Source organism: Pungitius pungitius, chromosome 1 (genome assembly GCF_949316345.1).
Source record: "Pungitius pungitius chromosome 1, fPunPun2.1, whole genome shotgun sequence".
In the NCBI taxonomy this organism is placed as follows: domain Eukaryota; kingdom Metazoa; phylum Chordata; class Actinopteri; order Perciformes; family Gasterosteidae; genus Pungitius; species Pungitius pungitius.
The window spans coordinates 18,034,408-18,050,698 of record NC_084900.1 but is presented as its reverse complement, the minus strand read 5'-3'; the positions used below and the strand labels follow the sequence as shown (position 1 = coordinate 18,050,698).

At 43.4% G+C, this 16,291-nt stretch overlaps 1 long non-coding RNA gene across 1 annotated transcript; it reads right to left on the bottom strand.

Annotated features, from left to right (window-relative positions):
- Window positions 1–15,005: 15,005 nt before the first annotated feature.
- Window positions 15,006–15,894, bottom strand: LOC119222803 (uncharacterized). The gene is made up of 3 exons (XR_005120832.2): window positions 15,838–15,894; window positions 15,364–15,628; window positions 15,006–15,184 (listed from the first exon to the last, which is right to left on the bottom strand). It is a non-coding gene; the product is annotated as an uncharacterized LOC119222803 (long non-coding RNA).
- Between the last annotated feature and the right edge of the window lie 397 nt (window positions 15,895–16,291).

Sequence of the window (16,291 nt, the reverse complement as noted above, 5' to 3'; positions counted from 1 at the left end):
CTGTGTTCAGGTCCTCTGCCATGTCACCTCTCAGCCCAAGCAGCTGAGCTCATCGCTCTGACCGAAGCCTGCAAATTGGCTATGGGTAAAACAGTCACAGTTCACACTGGCTCTCGCTATGCGTATGGTGTAGTACATGATTTTGGGGCGCTGTGGAGACACAGGAATTTCCTTAAATCGGACGGTAAGCCCATCCTACATCACACTCTCATTGCTGAACTGTTGGAATCCATCTTGCTGTCTGTAAATGTGCAGCCCACACGTCTAATACGGATGATGTATCACAGGGAAATGCTCGAGCAGACTCTGCTTCAGAAGCTGCTGTTCTGCGCTCGCTCACAGCTTCCTCTGTTTTCATGTGCTCTGAGGTGTCAGTTCCCTCCTCTCTTACCGCGATGCAGTCACTCTCCACCCCTGATGAAAGACGGCTTTGGTCCATATCTGGCTGTATTTACACCAACGGCCTCTGGACTGGACCCGAGGGCAAGCCGTGTTTACATAAACATTATTTTGCCCATTATGCTAAGTTGACTCATGGGTTAGACCATGTGTCAAAAGGTGGAATGTTACGTGCACTTAATGAGACGTGGTTTACTAAAGGGTTCACAGCATGTGCACAAAAATTTTGTTCTGCATGTGTCACCTGTTCTACTCACAATGTAGGCAGGCCCGTGGGCGTATCCAGCCAGGCTGCACACCCACCACCAATCCGCCCATTTGAGCACATTATGATGGATTTTGTGGAGTTATCTCCATCTGAAGGTAAGAAACACTGTCTGGTGATGGTAGACATGTTTTACAAGTGGGTTGAGGTTTTTCCAGCAAACAAACCGCTGCAACAGTGGCCAAGGCCCTGATTTCTGAAATCATTCCTCGATGGGGCATTCCGGCTAAAATATCAAGCGACAATGGTTCTCATTTTGTCAACGAGGCCATTACAGAATTAAGTGCATACCTGGGTATTGATTTAAAACCACACTGCGCATACCATCCAGCCAGTGGAGGGGCTGTAGAACGAGAAAATGGCACACTCAAAACCAAATTGGCAAAGTGCTTTGCAGACATAGGTCTGCCCTGGACAAAAGCCCTGCCTCTAGTGTTGATGTACATGCGTATGAGAAAACGAACACGAAGCAACCTGAGTCCCTTCGAGATATTGTTTGGTTTTCCTCCTCACGTAGGAACCGAGGCACCGATGGAACCACTCCCTTCAACCGCATTATGTGAACATGAAATGTTAACATATTGTGCACAACTCTCTTCTGCTCTGTCTAACATATGACAACAGGTTGCATCCGCCCTCCCGAAACCAGCTGAAGGACCGCTCCACAAACTGAAACCTGGTGACTTTGTGGTGGTAAAAGACTTCAGAAGAAAGAACTGGAAAGCACGACGCTGGCAGGGACCTTTCCAGATTCTCCTTGTCACCCAAACATCTGTCAAAGTAGCTGAAAGGGCAACTTGGATCCACGCATCCCATTGCAAGAAGGTTCCAGATCCAGTACCAGCAGTGGGCTCAGGCGACCCTACCCCCACAACAAGTGTCAATCATCCGACACCACTGTTGCAGTGACCACGGACGGGTTCACAACGGGCAGTTGACCGACAGACACACAGTGCATTGTGATCTGTGTTGACTGTCTACAACGTGGATGCCTCACAAGAAAGAAGGTTGGCAGACTCCACATCCCAATGTGTACCTACGGACCAACACAAGAAGAAGAACACGACCAGGACCCCTCCACATAGACACAGTAGTCGTTTGTGTCACTACAGTTTCATTGTATCTTAGCATCCTTTTGTGATTTGTAATCAGCTATCTAAAGAGTGGTTCTCCCTTATCATGGAGCGACAACGCCCATGGAGCCGACTGGGGGGAACTCGTGTAACCATGTGTTTATTTGCAAGTGTCACTTTGTTTGTGTTAATTCCATATTTTGGACATGACTCTGACAATAACCCCAACAGTGACTGACTCCCTTGACGACCTCAACACTTACGACCTCGATACATACGCATAGTGACATTTTTATATTCTCATGTTTCTGTGTTCATTCCTAGTGATCTAAATTTTGATTCACATTTGCGTGCTAAACAACCCGAGAGTTGGTGTCACAAAAACATATTTTTTGCAATATTATGTGTGATTAAAGAATAATCAAAATAGTAGAATGTAATGGTAAAATATGTTATAACATAATCTTATGCCAAAAGAGTGATTATTGTCTGTGTTGAAGCAATGTGAGAAGAAAAGGGAGACCCAAAAGTTGTCTTTTGCAGCTATGTGAAGGAGGACAGTCAAACTGGCCTTCACCCGAATGCTCGAACAAAGGAACCCTGTTACTCCCATCTTTGTCTATATCTACGTATATCTTTGTCTTGATTCGTTTCCTGCTTGATTTATAACTTTTCATTTGTGTCATCTCACAGGTGGTTTAGAGTTTCAGGTTTCAGTATCTCTCGTGGCTGCCTACCACTAGAAATGACATTCATGTGTGTGTATAAGAACTTATACAAGTTCAATTCAAGAACGTTTTCACTGCTCTGAGACACCATCTCCACAGAGCTCTGTGATACGTGCCTGTGTAGTTGACCTCCTGCTTAAAGACAGCATTAAACAATGTTCAATGTGTGACTCTAGCTCGCTACTCTGAAGTGATTTGTTTGCCTGCAATCTTTTCCTCCAGTTAAACTTAACAGTTGACACAATCATTGCATTGGTTTTATGAAGGTGTATTATGTGTTTCTTATTATCACAAACAGCAGACGGCAAAGAGTAACCAAAACAAAACCCTCTAAAGACATTCCATTATAAATCGGATATATCTAATTAGTGTTTTAATGTTTTTTGTCATTTAAATGTCCATACAGAACACAAACATGAATACAATATGTGGCATATACGCCATAAAATATGGCATAGTTTTAGTTGATCTGGATACCAAAACTGTAGCACTACTTTCATTTGATCTGGAAACTGAACTGGTAGTTTCAACAGATCCGGTGGTCCTGGTTGATGTCATGGGAGTTGTGGCGGGCGCACTGGTTGTAGTCATGAGAGTTTTGGTGGGAGGATTGGTTGTAGTCGTGCGAGTTTTGGTGGGAGGACTTATGGTAGTCATGGGAGTTGTAGTGAGAGGACTTGTGGTAGTAAAGGGAGTTGCGGTGGGAGGACTGGTGGTAGTCATGGGAGTTGTTGTGGGAGGACTTGTGGTAGTAAAGGGAGTTGCGGTGGGAGGACTGGTGGTAGTCATGGGAGTTGCGGTGGGAGGAGTCATGGGAGTTGTTGTGGGAGGACTTGTGGTAGTAAAGGGAGTTGCGGTGGGAGGACTGGTGGTAGTCATGGGAGTTGCGGTGGGAGGACTTGCGGTAGTAAAGGGACTTGCGGTGGGAGGACTGGTGGTAGTCATGGGAGTTTTGGTGGGAGGAGTCATGGGAGTTGTTGTGGGAGGACTTGTGGTAGTAAAGGGAGTTGCGGTGGGAGGACTTGTGGTAGTAAAGGGAGTTGCGGTGGGAGGACTGGTGGTAGTCATGGGAGTTGCGGTGGGAGGACTTGCGGTAGTAAAGGGACTTGCGGTAGTAAAGGAACTTGCGGTGGGAGGACTGGTGGTAGTCATGGGAGTTTTGGTGGGAGGACTGGTGCTAGTCATGGGAGTTGTAGTGGGAGGACTGGTGGAAGTAAAGGGAGTTGTGGTGGGAGGATTGGTGGTAGTCATGGGAGTTGTGGTAGGAGGACTGGTGGTAGTCATGAAAGTGGTGTTGAGAGGACTGGTTGTCGTCATGGGTGTTGTGTTAGTATCACAGGGGTCTTCATGAAATGAACTGCTGGTTTCAGATGATCCGGGATAGTCACAGGCAGTTTTAAAATGATTATAAACCAAGTGTTCCGGGCATTTTTGGATGTAGGCGAATCCCCAATCACAGTTGTAATACGAATGTTGATCCTTGGGGTTGGGGTACAGCCCATCTTGTCTTCCATAACAGGGGTTTCCATATCCTTTTTTAGAAACTCGAAGATTTCTCGCGAGGCCAGGTAGACCTAAAATATTATTTTAGTTATGTATTATTTAAAGGGCACATATTCCCACTAGACAAAACACAAATTTATAAATATAATAAAAGCATATTTACTATAAAGATGATGACATTCATTTACATACTTAAACTGCTAATTCATTGAATTGCATTTCACATGTTGTAAACTTACCCAAGCTGGCGATGATCAAACAGAAACCTTGGAAGTGAAACATTTGTTAAAAAGTTTTCTTCTATTTGTTCTAATCACCTACAGGGTATTTTACAATAACTGGAACAAAGTAACGCTACATCCAATCCGTGGCTGTAAGACACAACTACAACCTGTGCCATTGCAACACATGGTTTAAAGCCTGGAACACACCAAGCAACGGTCGGCCGTCGGGCAGTTTTCGTGCGTCTGCAGACTAAATCTCCTCAGTGTGTTCCGCACCGTCGGCCGAAGTTGGTCCTCGTCGGCCGATTCGACATGTTTTGTTTGTTGGCTTGTTGGTCAGTCGGGCCCTCTGATCATTCTGATTGGCTGCTCAGCCAGCAAACCAATACTGCCACCCGCTAGTACGGAAGGTATTTCCTCTTTCGCAGGCGCAGAACGGACGTGCTACTTAGACGTCGGGTGTTGAGAATCGGCTTGGTGTGACAGGGCAACTTTGGACCCAGACGCTGCCGACGTGAGCCGATTCTGCAGTCTGCTCACGTCGCCACTAGTTCGTCGGCGTCGGCTTGGTGTGTTCCAGGCTTAAGAAGTTGACACCCTTAAGTGAATATATGATATTTATTCAGGATAAGAGGATATACAGTATGTTTGGTTTGCTCTATACTCTGTGTGACACCGTTGGGGTTACAGTTGACAGAATAAAGCTACATTTTGTCAAACCGGTCATAAGAATTTAAATCGTTTTTTTTGCATGAGTCTATTTCATCTAGATTACATTTAGCGTGATTTATGAGTTTAACTTCCTGATTGTATAATATTAATTACCATATCCGTACAAGCTTGGATTGGTCAGGATGCATTGCTTTTAATACAAGTTGAGACGTCGTCTTTAATATCACTTGTTCTGATGTGGGTTAAGTATACGGCTTAAGTAACCATGGCAATCTTTCCAGGTAAGAAGACCACTTCCGTCATTTAACTAAAAACCCAGACTTAACAATGAAGGTAACTTTCAAACCCCAAATTCAATTTACAGACCTCAGCTTAGTTCACCCAAACGTAAACAGCAAAAAAATCATAGATTTTCTATATTCCTGTACTATCAACACTGTGTATTTGGTGGATCCTGAGGAGTATAGAGTGAATAATTCATTCAAAATAATAAAAACTACCACAAATTCAAATAATTTAATTCCTAATCAAATTATCCACTAAGTAATACGATTTTAGGCAAGTTTAGGAACAGAGATGTTTAATATACTGTTCGGTTGATGACGTAATGGCTAAGGTAAGATACCAAAAGAGTTAAGTTAGAAAATAGGTTATTCCTGTTTATAAGGTTTATAATTAACTTAATCAGCTTCCCTTACCTGCAGCTGGAGTGAGCTTGCACATTTTGCTACTGTGCGGTTAAGCTGAAAGAGAAGCATCTGATTAATTTGCAGCGGAATTAGCGCTCAACGTTAACACTTTTAATTCGAATTTGAAGTAAGCCATAATTGGTCCCACAAAAAACAGTTTTTAAGCCAGAGAACCTCACAGCTTAATACACAAACACTCAGGATTTTCTTTCAATATATGACAGGTTCATATTCCATGGTGTATCCCTTAATGCCACTAAACACAGTATGTGGTTTTACTTCAAGTTAAAGAAAAAACCCGAATTCAAATAGAAGTGCATGGTAATGATGAAAGTAAAAGGTATACTTACGTATGGTGAAAGAAACATGCTCTATCTCTGCCGTGACTAGTGACTGACAGTTCTTGCAGCGATGCTTTAAATGAGCTGACTGGGTGTTGTATATGCATGTCACGTTGTATGTCACAATGTTCCTAATTTAAATTGTCAACATATTTGATTATGAGGAAATTGGCTCAGGTAACTCTCTGGGCCAACAAGGGTTGCTTGTAATCTGATAAGGATACCTCGTAGATACCACCCTTTTGAGGTTTCCTTGGCGTGTCCATTTACCGGACCAATTACGGGATTACCCCTTGTTGAATGTTTTTCCAATCTTCTGCGTTCCCACCGCCCTTGGCAACTGTCAAGGTTCAACATGGTTCAGAAATGGTCGACTCCATATATTAGCTGTTCTCCTTTTTTGACCATCTTCTACCATAGACACGGCTGGGCTTTAAAATTCGAGCTTGTAAGGCAGCAACAGCCTAGACACATTCAAAGTCACTTTTATTTTATTCACAATTCTGAAGCTTGTTTTAAACTTTGACAGATCCTCGTGCACATTGCTAAATGCATTGAGGCTTACGTAATGTTTTAGTGAAGTGTTTGAAAAGGTGTCAATAACTTTGCTTGAGGAGTTTTGATGACTCATTATTTTAGTATAAAACAAACATTACAATGTCCCACTGGTCACAGTTCTGACTAATAATGAATGATTATTTCCAAGGGTCACCAAATACACTAGTTTTGAATATTAGCATTTTAGGGGAGATTTGGGAATTGGGTTGAGCGTTAAGTGTTAATATCATACTTTAATTCACATAGTAAATTACCTAATTGCCTAAACAAAAATCAACATTTATACTCGTTGAATACATGATAAACAAACTATAAATTTAAGAAATGCGTTTCCACCGTCAGATTTATGTAATGCTACATTTTCACATGGCGTCAGTTGTGTTAAATTAAAAGTTCCACAACCGGACCTCGTTGAGTTTCCTTGTTGAAATGTGGCACAGCATTTAAGGACAATGTAATTACCCAGCAATTAAAGTAAAAATCCCTCAACAAGAACACAACTACTTCACACCCAATTTCGTGATCAGCTGTCCATATGGCCTAGTTGACTGACCTAGTTGAAAAACATTCTCTTGGCTGAATGTTGGCATGGAGCCTGTTTATATTTCCAAAATAGGGCTATTCATACGTTTTAGCCCTTTTTGACTCCTTCCCGTTTTGTACTGTTAAAAACTGGAATTCAAACAGACTTAAAAAGACTTTTAACACAACATGCACAGTAGTTTGTAGGGCAGATTTTTGGGCGTAGGGCTCCTAGTCGGGCAAACGGTTCAGCCGACCGGGGAGGGGGGAGGCGTATTAGTCAGCCAAACGGGGTAGCCACTCTGGTGCTCTCTGCCCCTAGGCTGCGAGCATCACACCACCTTTTTTGCAACATATTAATGTCAGTGTGGAACTGCCGTGCGTGGAAAAATAACAACAACAAATAGTACATTTCTTTAAGGGGTGGGGGGGTTATAATGGTAGGGGAAACACTGCAGTACAGTATTTCTCTTAAAAATTAAGCACAAGCTGTAAAGCTTACAACTTACACATTTATTCAAAATTAACTTCAGCTTTTACGAGATACTTTTCCACCATCTGCATGATCAAGAGATTTGTGTAACTAACATTTTGCTATGACTACGGTGTGTCTATTTACAAATGACATGACAATAACATGGTTAGTTTCCTAAGACAGCGTGTAAGGAAAATGTTATGACAGGGTGGTTCAAAAATCTCTAGCAACAAAACACCCACTTGCATTGCATTGCATTATAACCGATGTGTTACACTTTGCCTGGGGAGCAATCAGAGGTTAGGTGTCTTGCTCATGGCTCATGGAGCAGCCAGGATTCAAACCACCACCGTTGTGGCTCCCAGCGCACCACACTACTCCATCCGCCACCAAATGAATAGATGTGTTTACATTTATTCACCTGCATATTAATCAGATGCTTCTCTTTCAGTTCATCGGCACAGTGGCAAAATCATAAATTGTCATAAACTCAGCCAAGCTGGCGATGATCAAACAGAGACATTAAAAGTGACACAATTGTTAGTGTTGGGTTCAAACAAAAATTCACAGGGCCTGTACCACAAAGCAGATCAACCCAGGGTATAACTAAATTTGAATACATCACTTTCAGAAAGAAGGTTTTCATCTTTTTATTCAAATCATCTAGAGCAGGGGTTTTCAAATGGGGTGAATTTGAGCCTCCCCTTAGAGTAGGTAAGGATAGCCGAGCCCCCTCTTCCCCAAAATCCTGTCCGCCTGCCCTAACCCACACATGCCTCTGCAGTAAATGCCATAAGGTTCAATAACAAATGATAAAATGTACACCAATATCTTTCTTTAATATTGTATTTGAAGACATTTTATTTCTACAACGTTTTTTAAACTGCATTCATAAACAATTCTTTGCAAGGCACTGTATCTGTGTCACATTCTTATTCTTTATTAGCCTTCATGGAGATCTGGGGTAACTCGCTCTCCACAGACAACCAGAAACGCGTGATCGGCATTTCTCCCAGTCTCTGCTTCAAGTCCATATTCGAGCTCAGCTCGACCAGGGCCTCCTCCTCCTGCAGGCTCAGTCCATCACGGGGTGTGGGGATATCTCACCCACTGATTTCCCATTGCGTCCTCCCCAAAGTACTCGCCAACTGGTCACGCAACCCATTCAAATGCGCAGTAATGACGGGTTGGACAGAGATAAGAGGCAGCACTGTCTTCTCCGCAACATCCTCCAAGGTTGGGGAACATTTCCACTGAACCTCGTTCAACACGAGCACACCACAAGTCCAGCTTTTTCCTGAACCCAGACACAGGCCCTGGAGAGAGATGTTGAGGGAGTCGATCCTATCAAAGATGTCGGAGAGACAGGCCAACATAGCAAGCCAGTTCTTGGGGCATCCTTTATGTTGCTAAAGATGGATAATGCAGTGCTTCCAGACAGCCGCAGGGGCAACTGCCTGCACCTGTTTTACGAGGCCGCTTTGACGGCCAGTCATTGCTCTTGCATATCCCACAACACCGGCCTGAAAAGTTCATCAGCTGTTGTGCAGGCGGGTAAAGGAACACAGAACAAAAAAACTTCCTGCACACTGAGCTCTTTGATAAACCGAACGTACACCATCAATTGAGCACAGTGTGCGACGTCAGTGGACTCATCCAGCTGAATGGCGTGAAAGGGGCTTTCACAGACAGTGTCCAGGACCTGCTCTTTGACATCACAAGCCATGTCTGACATTCGTCGCTGGATGGTATTGTCAGAGATGGGGATCGCGTCAAGTTTAGCAGCAGCTGCTTCTCCCAGCATCACTGCACACATATCTCTAGCTGCAGGGAGCAGCAATGTTTCTCCGATGTTTTGTCTGCGATGGTTTGTCTGCCTTTGCTATACGTAGCGCGACACAATAAGATGCTTCTGTGGCCTTAATGTTAATGGTGCCAAACGACTGGATCATGCTTTTTTGCAGAGGTGGAAAGATTGTACTCAAGTAAAAAGTACTGTTACCTAAGTAAAATTTTACTGAAGTACAAGTAAAGTTACCAGTCTAAAAATTAGTAAAAGTAAAAGTAAAAAGTAGCTCATTAAAAATCTACTCAGAGTAAAAGTTACTGAGTTGGGAACAGCTGGGTGGGGAGCGGGATTCTAGTGGACAAGGGAAAATAAATCTCAATCTAGTTGTTCTTAATTGAAGGAAGACCGTTACAAATTAAAGTGTAATAGCAAAAATAATAAAATTAAAATAAAAGAGATAGATGATTTTAATGCAGATCATCCAATAAAACATTGTAAACATTACTACAACCACTAAATATGGCATGAACTGTAGATTCAGTAAAGCAGGGGTGTCAAACTCATTTCAGGTTCGGGCCAGATACTGCCGACTTGGACCGAACGCGGGCGGCTGACGGGGGGGCGCTGGCGTGACGTCGGGACGTATGCACTCCAGTGGCGGACCGTTTACTCTGCGATCTCCTTAAACTGTCTCTGCTCTGCTCACTGAAGCAAAACAATACGTGGACAATGAATATCAGAGCCAAGAGCAGCGAGTGTAGTCAACTACTGCTGGTAACACATCCCGTCAGACCAGGATTATTTATTTATATCCGTTAATGAACTTTTCTCCTCTTGTTACCCTGGTAACCGCTGTCATTACAGACGGTTTAGCGCGTTCGTTCTCCCGCTCATCACTCAATCAGTGCAGTGACGTTAGTTTCCTAGGCGCGATTTTTTTTTCCTTTGCATTGATTTTTTCTTTGCAACGGATATGATTTAAAATACAGCGAAGTACAATACTTCAAACAAAAAATACTTAAGTAAAAGTAAAGTAGAAGTAGACAAAAAAACTACTCAATTACAGTAACGCGAGTAAATGTAATTCATTACTTTCCACCTCTGCTTTTTTGTGACTGCAAATCATCACGCTTCCTCTCAACAAACTCAACTGGCTTGTTCACTAAACTTGTGTGCTTAGTTTCAATGTGATGCCGAAGTTTGCATGGTCTCATGCTATCATTTGCTAGCACCTCCTTGCAGACCACACACTGCGGCAGGGGAGCAGCCTCGGACCCCTACTAGGTGAAACCTAACTTTAAGTACTTAGGATCATATTTCCTATGTTTTCTGCTGGGTCCTGTCTCCTCCCTTAATGCTGCCTTCTGTTGACAGGGGACTAGGAAACGATGCATTTTACAGCTAATACATTTTTTCTTCATCTGTTGTCAACCGTCCCATATTGCCCGGGACATCCCGAATTATGGGCAATTTCCCATCCCGTTTTCCAATCACAGCCTCCTAAGTCAATGACGCGTGAAAAACTCCCGGTTGTTGTGACGCATCAGACCAGTGTGTGCGCGGGTGCCGGGTGGCCAGAGCGGAGCATGTGAGGTGAGAGCTGTCCTATCTGTAAATGAGCAGCGCCGACCTCTAGCACCCCCCGTCAGCCCGTCAGCCCGCAAAAGTGTCCCTGATTTGGGGTTGGGAGAGTTGGCAACCCTATGTGTCAAGCCTCCCCTGTGGCTCTTTGGCACCCCCCAGGTGAGGCGCGCCTCACCTATTGAAAACCGCTGATTTAGAGCACAGGGGACATAAATTGCAGGTATCTGCTATTCCTAAAAAGTCCACTGGGGGGCGGTCACCTACGCAGTGCTGGTAGATAGATCCGTTACATGGGAATGGGATTGAATGGGATTTTATTTAACATTATAGAAATGGCAGATATCTATATTACAGAACGATACACATGTGTTTCATGGATGAAGAAGTGTATAGAGTGAAGATTTCATTTAAACTTAGAAAACACGGTCAGGCAAAAGAGCTCAAACATTGAACATTAACAACATTGTCGAGCAGTGTTGTTTTTGTGACAGAATTAATGCATGCAATTGCATACGTTAGAGGTGATTTATTGTGACTCTAGAAAGCTAGTATTAGCACAGCATACCTGATAATGTTTAAATGGAAGGTAGTCTTTCTCAGGTAAAAGTGAGAAGGTGAACACACCTGTATTTAATAAAGGTAATACAATATAAAATGTTATGAAATTTGGAGAAAATATATCTTTACTAGAATGATAACATTTAAAAGGATACTGCAACCTAAACCACATTTCTTTTTGGAAATAACAAGGTTTGTTATGGACGCTGTTTGCTGATTTATATACTATACTAATCTATAATGAAATGTAAATGTCTTATAGTTATTGGCTTGTACAAGGGGGCTAGCTGTGCAGATTGTGTGTGGCAATCCCGTCTTCCCGTTGAGCTCTCTTCACTGAGGAGCGGCTCGATGAGGCGTGCTCCGCGCGGCTCCGAGGCAGAGCTGGCCATATGTGGGGCAGACGCCCGGTCGAGACAGGGGCCGAGGCCCGGGGACTGGACTCCACCCCGAGGTGGTGGAGCTCCTGTGGAAAGGCGGTCTTACCGAGGTAGACCTATGTGGCGGCGGGCATGGTTTCGGCCCGGCTGCAGGGGGGAGAGAGGGGGAGTGGCTCGGGGAACAGTGCCAGGTGGAAACTAATAATAATCAGCTGTCGGTGATTGTGTGGGTGTGTGTGTGTGTGTGGGTGTGGGTGTGTGTGCTCTCCCGCATTTAAGCAGGCGAGCGAGGAAGGAAGGAAACGACGAGCGAGCCGGACGCCGGCGCAGTTTCCCCAGAAATAACTAAATAAAAGCATTATTCTACACGACCAAGGCCTCGAGTCGCTTTGTCCGGAGCCCGAACGACCCACCTCGCGTACAACCTGTTTGCCTTCAGAGAGACCACTCACTGTCCTCTGTGTTTCTCCCTCGCGCATCCTGCCCTGTGTCATTCATAATCAGTTGTTTCATTTATTGTTATATTTGTATTATTTGGTGTAATCAGTCATTAACTAAACTTTTCCTCGGGTTTACTTTTGTTGGTTTATTTTCGATCTCTGCTTGATCAGCAATGCTCTTCTTCCATGTATTGGTTGTCTTGTTTGTGTGTGTCTGCTTTTTCTTTAAAATTGTAACTTTCATGCAAGTGTAACGTGTCTTTTTCCATTTATTGTGGACGCTGGTATCCTAGACTGTTTTGTCTTTCAGAAGATGTAGCAACTAAATAAAGATCCTAAGCTCTATTGGCAAAGGAAAGACTGACATGGCCAAATACACAGACGTTCTTTCGTATCCTGCCTTAGGTTTGTGAATGCAAATGGGTTCTGTAACAGAACAAGGCCGGATTCCTCTTGGAAATAAGAAGCGGTCTGTTAACCAAATGTAATTACACAAGGATTAAAAATTCCTCATGAAGTACACATAACACATCCAATTCACATCCAGTTCCAATGAGCAGCTGTTGGTGTGGGCTAGCTGAGAGGCACAGATGTAAAACATTCATTGGTCAGCAGAGTATTTTAGACAGTGTAGTAGTGGATGTTGAGGTAGTACGAGTTTTGGTAGTAATAGTGGAGATATTGTGATCGTTTTTGTGGTGGTGTTAGAGTGAAATTCATTGTATTATAAGCATGTATCATAATAGAGTCATGTAGACGCATTGCTGCAGAAGGACAACTTAGTGCCTCCTGGTGGTTGTTGGTGTGCACTGCAGTAGGATGAAGTGCTCATTCAGTACATTTACTATGGTACATTGAAGGAACCTTAAGGTCACAGGTAAATAACCAAGTTGTAATGTAAAGCCAATCGTATTATTACTGAATGTAATTACAATCATGGCAACAATAAAAAATGTTGGGAGCACCACATTCCCGTTTTGACGTGAGGAACATAAGGAGCCTTCTGCAGCTCTTCTGCTGCTGTTTACTCGTCATCCAGCTGATTTAGCTAGCATTAGCTCGCTAAAAACAGCAGTAAAGTAGTTTGCAAGACTAAAGACACGTTTTTATTTACTTGCCGTTTTTAAATCATTCATTTTTCAATCGCTGGTCTTGTTTATATTTCGTGCTTTGTCCCATTTCGGTTATTGTTGACAAATATATTTATGTGTTGTACTTTTTAATGCTGTCGTATATTACATTACATTACATGTCATTTAGCTGACGCTTTTATCCAAAGCGACTTACAATAAGTATATGGTAGTTTAGTATATTGTGGGTTGTACGGTAGTTGATGTTATACCTATAGTGTTACGGGTGCTCTCTTTTTCTCTCTCTCATCCCCCCCAAGAAGCTCGGCATCCTGCCTGGAATCACCAAGTGAAATTGCCTGGTGAGTGGCCTGGAAGCAATCAGCTGATTGGAGCCAAGGTGGATAAAAGGCTAGGGGAAGCCAGGAGCCAAGAGCCAGCAGAGCTTGGAGTTGAAGGCACACCCTTTGCAGTGTGTGTTTTTAGGTGTCTGTTTGCCGATGTGTTGGCAGTTATTGTGGCTATCGAGTTGTCTTTTTGGCATGATCATTTGCATCTTCACATGTTACAGAGAATGAAATACTTCACTGATGAAATCCAAGGGTGAAAGTAGTTTTTATTCGTGGTGGTACTATGATGCGTCATGACACGTCACGTGTGACGTCTTCTGGGTCCAAGCGCTCCGCTCGTCCAGATCCAATAACAATGGCGGAATCAGTTAATTTATTTACGATCACGTCCTACTTTAGTGATCAAAAAGGGTTTAAGCTTAGTTTAGTCAATTTAGTAGTATGATCTGACACAGCCCGGGCTAGCAACAGTACAGAAGTATTATGATAAACAGCGCTGGCAGCAATGTGTTTTAGAAGTGTTTAGGGTGAGGGGTAAATTGTTTTCAATACAGGTGCATGTTGAGGGTCAGGCACACCCAGCACATGAGAGTGCCTAATGGCAGCTTTGTTGATTTGGGCAGATAAAAATGTGTCCCACAGCCCGCTCCTGCTCGAATGACAGTTGAATGTCACTTGTTTTTTTAAACTCCGATCTATTTAAACACGGGACACAGCCCTGCGGCATGTTAAAACTATTTTTGCTAGCCTACCTGCTGCAAAATTACACCAAGACAAGTAGAGCTATTTTATCCAGTGTAATTTATCACTTACCACTATCTTGTTTTTTAATTATCCTCTGCCTTTTTCTGGCTTCCTGAAGCATAATTCCGCTTCATGATGACTGCCGACTGTTGAGGTTTTGTTTTTTGCTCATTAGAGGGGCCCCTTGAGGGGGATCCCGATCAGTGTTATTGCACTTTACTGCATTGACCATCAAAGGTGCGCTCAGTTTGTCGTTGCATTTTATTCTTACCCAGTCGTTGTCTCGGCGCCCCAAGCAGTTGCTTGTTTTGCTTGCTTTGTAGCAACGGGCCTGTGCGTGTGTCGTAATTTCTTACCGGTGCGCCGTACCGGCTTACTTTCACCACTGATGAAATCCCTAACAAGTCAGAGGTTTACTAAGTTGGTTTTGTGGCAGCGCGAATGAGTGGCAGAGAAACACTCAGGGATTTTAAGATTTCCAACAACGCCATTTGGGATAGGCCCAAGACCTTTAAAGCACACAGGTTCGTTCCACTCAATAGGCGAGGGCTCGTGGTTCAGTTTACAAAAAGTTTTATTCAATAATAACAAGATTCAATTCAATAAAAGGTAGGTAAATATAATTTACTATAAAATCTGGCATTTGTCACATAATCAAAAATAAACCTCATCAAATGCTAAGGGCCCACTGGTGAGAAGGGCCGGTGGTGGGGCAAGAGAATTAATAAAACCAACTTAAAGAAAACAAACAAGAGTTCACCCAGTGATGGCACAAAATCAAATGGAACACACAAATAAAACCGCCACCAGCCTGCAGCCGCTAGAAGGGATAAACAAAAATAGGTTACAACAAAATAAACCAAAAGCATACAACACAACCTAAAACAGAAAATAATTCACACAAAAATCATCCTAACAAAACGATTTATGTAACCCAACAAATAAAGAAAATACAGGAAATAAACCAAAAGAATACAAACTAAAGGATTAACTACTCACTTGTTCAGCTAAGAATAAAGGACTAAACTGGTTCAAATCTGGTGTCGGCAATCCACCAGGAAAGCCAACCATAGCCCCCCCAGCCAGCGATGACGGCAGCCGGCAGTAGATACGCTGGGCACCTCGTGGCAAAGACAACAAATGTACACTTGGCAGCATTTAACAGCGGAGAACGCAGCAGACAAAGCAGCAGAGGCCCCAATCAACTGATGGTGCTGTCACATGGATCACCACCTGTAGGTTTCAGCCAGCTGATGAGCATTCCCTGTCAATGGACATGAAGTTAACTTTACTAAGCCACATTGATCAAGGCTTTTTGGAGGCTAGATTTCAGTAAAGTCCCCGTTTAAGGTCAAACCTGCACAGGGAGAGGGGGGGAGAGAAAGACCCACACGGCGACAGACATCTACCTGTGGCCACAATGACATTAGCCACAGAATATTGATTGATCTAACACGGAGAGAGAACACTTACCACCGATCGAGAGGATCAAAGAGCAAAAGCTGAGCACGGTGCCCTCTGTCGCTACTCTGCACAGACAAATACCTAACCCGGAAACGAAGCATCAGTGGGGGCGCGAGAACGAGGGCCGCACTTATATACTTCCGCCCTAGTGGTCAGCCGGCGCAATTAACTTCAGCAAGACAACCTTCTGTCTATACTGCTACAGTTTCTTTGTTTTTACTAATTTAGCAAGAGAAGACAGGTTCTCTGTAGAAGATGTCTTGCTCGCCTGCTCTCCTCCTGATGAGGTAGCAGGGAGAAGATGCTAAAAGGATCCACAGATCCACGACAACCCTTGGCTACCAACCAGGTGGTGTACTTTCTTTCTCCAGCCATTGAACATTAGCATGGTAAAATTAGCAAGTTAGCAAGCAAACAAGTCACCCTCTAAAATGCTCAAATTGACCCAAACTATGAGTACTCA